General features: G+C 46.4%; 1 protein-coding gene across 1 annotated transcript in view; it reads right to left on the bottom strand.

Annotated features, from left to right (window-relative positions):
- Positions 1 to 6,853, bottom strand: part of KCNK9 (potassium channel, subfamily K, member 9) — an 89,175-nt gene that overhangs the window by 33,681 nt on the left and 48,641 nt on the right. The window lies entirely within an intron of this gene.

Here is a 6,853-nt window from a genome sequence, read left to right as displayed (position 1 = left end):
TTGACCAGGAATGCAATAGGCAAACCAAAGCCTTTAATCCTCATCCTTTGCAGACAACTCCACCCATTTCCCCTGAATGCACTATTTGGTTTGGCTGTGTTTTCTTTTTTTTTTTTTTAATTCATTTCTCTGAAGTCAAACATCATTATTTTGTCTCTCCATGAGCCTAGACAGGTAATTGCATATCCACAGAGCCCAGGATGAATGTGCATTCTGCAGCTCTAATGCCTGTTATAATTTTCTTTTCCTGTTTCCATGATCTCTCCCTTACTTAGAACAAAGACACACTGAAGCCAGTTGGAGGCTTTCTATTGATTTCAAAAGCCACTGGGTTAGGCCTCCATTTCAGAAGAAACTTCACACTCCAACTATTCACATCCTCAGGCTGTCAACAAAATCCAATCATCCTTTCCCTATTCGTTTTTCCTCCTTTTCCCAACCCCTCCCCCAAGCTGGAAACTTCCAATTAGCCTCCCAACACACAAGCCAGAAGAAGGGGACATGAGGCAACCAGCCTCTTCCCCAGCAGCTTTTCCTCCCCAGAAGCAGTGTTGACCCCAAGGCTCAGGAGGCTGCTCAGGAGGAACCAGGTGCTGGGAATTCATGGGAAAGCTACAACCAGGGCCAGTTACACTGTTGATGAACATTCACCAGCTTAATCCCAGCATCCTGGCAGGATGCCAGCCATAGTGAGTACATTTTGTGTCACTTCTGCTTCCCCTAAAATTGCCCTTGGATGCAGAGCTCTGTACTCAGCACCTCAAACCAACACGTGGGGCGCTCATGGCAATCAGACAATGAACCAGAACTTCAGATGGAATGAATCCTCAGAGCTCTGCTGAGGTGAGGTAGTTCTGCCACCCCACACCAGCTGAAGACACAGCTCAGACTTCAGGGTGCCCTTAAAAATAACTTATATACTCTGCACCTGGGGAAATGATAACCCTGTGATGAGCTGGAGAGTCATAAGGATAACACTGATGATTACAGGAGCACTGATACATTGTGATGTTACCTCTCCACCATCTTATCTGCACACCTCTAAATGGCTACCACTGGTTATTATTTTTTAAATCTTTCACACACTGATTCTTTCTTTTTTGGCATTTCTTCTCTCTTACCCATTTGCACCTTCCATTAAAGGGAGAAGGAAAATTCGACCAGACAGAAGTATGTAATCCAAAAACTTCCACCACTGGGTCCTGGTCCATGCTCTTCAGAAGAATAAGGCAATTCACACCCAGGGAAGGAAAGAACTACTCACTGCAACACATATAATTTGCTCTGGAAATTAGGTATTTGATTTCAAAGGTGCAGCATTGTATGTTCAAAACAGCTATTTAAGGATGTTCACGGAAGCTTTATGGTTGTCTCCAAGCTCAGGAGAGCTCAACTCATAAGTAAAGCACCTGCATTTCCAGGTGGGAGGATGCTAATCTAAACCTAATTTTAATACATTACAGCTCTCTATAATGTTTGCAGAACAGTTGCTCTGTAACAGAGCATGTACAGAGTGAATTCAAGGATGGGGCAGGAAGAATTTGTCAGTAGATGTCTGCCTTGTGCAATTCTAAGCCCCCATGCAATACTTAATCCACAACTCCCACAAAGAATATAATTGTTTCTCACGTCCTATAAGGCCACTTTGGGTCTTGCTCAACATCCAAAAACAGGTAGAGGATAATTTTCAGTCTAACTATCCCACTAACTCTGCATAGAGAGGGCTCTGGGGAGACCTTGTGGCAGCCTTTCAGTACCTGAAGGGGGCCTGAAAGAAAGCTGGACAGGGACTTTTGACAAGGGCATATGGCAATAGGACAAGGGCTAAGGGCTTTAAACTGGGAGAGTAGGAAGAAATTCGTTTGTGTCAGAGTGGTGAGACCCTGGCCCAGGTTGCCCAGGGAAGCTGTGGCTGCCCCATCCCTGGAAGTGTTGAAGGGCAGGTTGGATGGGGCTTGGAGCAACCTGGTCTAGTGGAAGGTGTCCCTGCCCATGGCAGAGGGTTGGAACTAGATGGTCTTTAAGATCCCTTCCAACCCAAACCATTCTATGACTTCATGATACTTAAAGGTTCTCTTCGTCACAGGCAGGGCGAGAACAGGAGGACAGCAGATCCAGGCAGAGAAGAACCTCAGAGACTGCAGTCCTGGGTAAGGGAACTGAGCTAGAACAGGACTAAGAGAAGAACAGGGCACTGCCCAGGAATGGTCTGTCTCTCCCTTGGTTCTTTCCTTGCCACAGCTCTAAAACAAGCTGTGCTTTTTTACATCTAGGCTGACAGGAGGAAAGAGTAGAAGGACAGTAGGGGAAGATCAGTATTAGTTGAAAGCATTACATTCCTGACAGTGAGGGCATGTGCACGTGTTGCACGTGTGTGACTGCCTGTGTCTCTCCATCCCAGTTCAGTTATGTTCTATCTTAAGAGTTTAAACACTTCAAGGCAGTCATCTCCAGCCAGATGCCTCCTGGCATCCCTCCACCAAATCCACACAGTCCTCCAGGACAGTCAAGGCTCGTGCATTTACTTCCAGGCTTATTCAGCTGGCCAACAGCAGCTTTCTCCCCAGTTAGAAAAAAACCCCAAGCACAAGGCACTGTGCTTCAATACTCCGCTTTCTGATTGTGCTCAACTTCCTGCAGTTTAGAGCTGTCCTTCAGAGCTGTTCAAAGGCCAGGGGTATGATGAAAGCCACTGCCCAAGGTGTTTCTAGGATGCTCTGTACAAAACCGCTGCTTCTTGGCTGGTTCCTGTGGCTGCCTCAAAAACCCCCCAAGGGCGCCTGGATTGAAAGGTTTGCAACTGCCCCAGCTCCTGGTGGGTGACTTCTCATCCATGAATCACTGACATGGCCATTAGGGCTTATCAAGTCAGTGCATGCCTAAGGAAGGGCCTGAGCCACACATCCACACAAATGCATTAAAGCTGCAGACGAAAACCATCTTGATGTGATTAAGGCTGAACAGCAGTGACTGCCTTCGACCAGACCTTGCCTTTTTTTTCTAAGGTTTTCAAGAGAAACAGAACATTTCTGAAGAGGATTTATTAAAAAGGAGAGACCCATGCCTTTTAAAAACATCCCGTGGGGACGTTAGAAAGTCCTTGTCATTACTAAAGCTCAGCACTAAGAGAATTATTTATTGGAAAGAAAAGAATGTGTTTGATTCGTTTTAGAAATCCCCCGTGATTAAGGATTGCTATTTCTGGCACATTGCTGCTCTGAATTTGTGTAAAAGCCTTGAAGCTCATTCTCCACAGAGCACCCCAGAAAGGCTTGATCTGTCCATGGCACATGTGGATTCTAATACTAAACATGATACAACGATGCACAGTGACAAACAGGCAGGAGGGGAGAAGACAGCCTTGGTGACGTGTCAAGCTTCTCAAGCTTCTGCTTTCCACCCAGGGCTGGGATCCAGGAAAGTCAGAGTCAGTTGCTGGCATTGAATTTCTTCATGGTGTGGCCAAGACATTTTCTGTGCCTCAGCTCTCCAGTGATAATTGAAGAATGAGCACTTCCCTGCCTTCTCCAGACAAGGGGAGACATGATCCCTGTGTCACATTTGATCAGTGGCTTCAGCACTTAATATCCATCCTTATCCTAGTTGCTACCTTTGCCATTCACAGCAATAGCAACAGTGCTGTGGAGAAAGGAGATGAGCCAAGAGGACCACAGATGACTTCTCAGTCCCTCACTACAGGAAGGACATTGAGGTGCTGGAGCATGTCCAGAGGAGAGCTAAAAAGCTGGTGAAGGGTCTAGAGAACAAGTCATACCAAGAGTGGCTGAGGGAACTGAGGGTGTTTAGTTTGGAAAGTGGAGGCGGAGAGGAGACCTCATCGCCCTCTACAACTGCCTGAAAGGAGGTTGTAGGGAGGTGGGTATTGGCCCCTTCTCCCAGAAGAAGGACTAGAGGAAATGGCCTGAAATTGCAGCAGGGGAGGTTTAGTTTGGATATTAGGAAGAATTTATTTACTAAAAGAGTGGTCAGGCACTGGAACCACCTGTCCAGGGAGGTGGTTGAATCACCATCCTTGGAGATATTCAAGAAATGTGCAGATGTAGCACTTCAGGGCATGCTCTGGTGGCTGAGATTGTAGAGGGGTTTTTTTTGTGGGTGTTTATTTGGTGTAGTGTGTGTGGTGGTTGTGTTTGGGGTTTTGTTGTCTGGGTTTTTTGATGGCTTTTTTTGTGATGATGGTTGGACTCGGTGATCTCACAGGTCCTTTCCAGCCATGACTATTCTATGATTTTTTGACTCTCAGCTGCAGGACTCCAACTAGCAGAAAGCTGTAGCACCATTATGGGCAAAACAGCCATCCAGGTGCCCCAGGTGGTCACGTCTTAACACACATATCAAGTGCTTCAGGAAAAAAGGAGAACAGATGGCACATGTTCAGTCCTCCAACAACCCATCCCCATCAGTGGTGCAGGGGACTGACATCTCACTCACAGCAGCAGTTCCACCCATAGCATCTCACAGCTGTCTGGAGCTTCATGTCACTCTGACACCAGCACATGTGTGCATGGCAGCAGCCTCCTACCCTGTGTCAACACACACAGGAGTGTCAGGTCACAGGCAATTTCTCAAAGCACTCTCCATCTCTGGAGGGACTTCACTTTGCACCTCTTCAGGAAAACTTCAGAGCCCACCTGCAGTATTGTGTCCAGTTCTGGAGCCCTCAACGGAGAAGGGCCAGGAAGATGACCAGAGGGCTGAAGTACCTCTGTTATGAATACAGTCTGAGAGGTGGGGTTGTTCAGCCTGGAGAAGAGATGGAATATTGCACCTTCCTGCACCTGGAGGGGCTACAGGGAAGCTGAGAGGGACTTTTTACAAGGGCATGGAGCAACAGGACAAGACGGTTTTAACCTGAATTGGGGTAGATTTAGATTAGATATTAGGAAGACATTCTTTCCTGTGGTGAGACACTGGCACAGCATTCCCAGAGAAGTTGTGGAAGCCTCATCTCTGGAAGTGTTCAAGGCCAGGTTGGATGGGGCTCAGAGCAACCTGATCTAGTGGGGTGTGTCCCTGTCCTTGGCAAGGGGATTTGAGCTGGATGATCTTTAGGTCCCTTCCAATCCAAAACATTCCATGATTTTATGAAAATTGACCTGGGGTTTTGCTGTCTGAGAGCTGGAATGAACATATCTGACTGTGTTTCATTCCCAGTGTTCAAATGAGCTCAAAAACTGACCCTGAGACTGAATTAAAACTGCTTGGTCTCACACAGGCAAAGCCTTACACCCCTGCTCAAATCCTTTCAGATGGGTCTACACACTGGGCATAGTGTGACCTACAGCCCAAAACTGCCACCAAACTGCCCATTTGGAAGGAGATGGCATCACTTTCCATTCCCAGTCTGACATCAGCATGCACCTGAAATGTTCACAGTCCAGGGCATTTTCTTTCCTTTAGAGTACTGAAGTACTGCATCATTAAAGTACAAGATCCTTAACCAAAAGATAGAATAGATAGATAGATAGATAGATAGATAGATAGATAGATAGATAGATAGATAGATATCTCCATATGTATATAAGCACCTATTATAAAAAAAATACGGCTGCCTCCAAAAAATACTTCCCCCACCAAGGTTCACAGACTGAAAATTGTCATTCCTCCAAACACTCCCCTCTGTAACAAAGTGCCTTTAGCTTCCTTGGTACTCCTCTGTACTCATCATGTCACATAATGGATTGAAAGACAAAAAGCAAAATCAGAGAGTGGCAGACAAGGCCTTTGCTTACAAGGATTAATCCTGTAAAACACGTCAGTTCTAACTTATTCATCTTCTTTCCCATCACTTTCCCTTCCTACCTTACAGAGGAACCACATGCTGCTGATCACTCCCCTTTTCTCCCTATTTGCACTACCCTCAACAAAAGGGCAAGCAGGACTGAATACAGCAGGTGGTCAAGACGAAGCATTAGTTCATCACATTATTATTAGCTACCTCGTTATTATTAGACACAGCTCCCTCCTCCCATTCCTTAACTCAACTTAGTTGTCCTTCCAGTGCTGCAAGTCCCTGTGCACTGCAACAGTGGCCCAAGGTCTAGAGGGTTAAAATGGATGTAGAAATCACCAGAATGTACTAAGCATTTAAACTAGTCCTTTTGAGCAGCATTGCCTTGTGCTTGGCTATATAGGACCACAAAGATGATGCAAGGGCTGGAGCAGCTCTGCTCTGGAGACAGACTGATAGAGTTGGGGTGTTCAGCCTGGAGAAGAGAAGGCTCCAGGGAGACCTTAGAGCACCTTCCAGTACCTGAAGGGGCTACAGAAAAGCTGGGGAGGGACTTGGGACAAGGGCTTGTAGTGAGAGGACAAGGGGGAATGGATTAAAACTGGAAGAGGGGAGATTTAGATGAGGCATAAGGAGGAAAATCTTTACCTTGAGGGTGGTGAGACACTGGCACAGGCTGCCCAGGGAAGCTGTGGCTGCCCCATCCCTGGGAGTGTTTAAGGATGGGTTAGATGAGTTTTGGAGCAACCTGGTCTGGTGGGAGATGCCCCTGCCCATGCAGCGGTTTGGAACTAGATGATCTTTAAGGTCCATTCCAACCCTAGACATTCTATATTGAAATTCATGTTGGCCACTTTGGAGGTTTGTTAGACATTTACGGAGCTGCTTTTATTCCTCGCTAGTCTTTAGGAACATTATTCTGGGCAGACCTGGACATTAACCTCTTTCCATGCTGAGATCTGAACTCTCAGCCCTCCTCTTCACCACTGCTCAAGCTGTGCTTCTGCCTCGTTCACCAAATCCCACTAACAGCTTCTTTTATGGAGCTTTTCCAAAAACATCTTGAAAATCTAAATTAACTGCAATTACCAGTCCTCCTGT

This window comes from Chaetura pelagica, unplaced genomic scaffold (assembly GCF_000747805.2).
Source record: "Chaetura pelagica isolate M959 unplaced genomic scaffold, ChaPel_1.0 scaffold260, whole genome shotgun sequence".
In the NCBI taxonomy this organism is placed as follows: Eukaryota; Metazoa; Chordata; class Aves; order Apodiformes; family Apodidae; genus Chaetura; species Chaetura pelagica.
The sequence above is the reverse complement of the archived record's forward strand: the minus strand, read 5'-3'. Positions and strand labels throughout refer to the sequence as shown.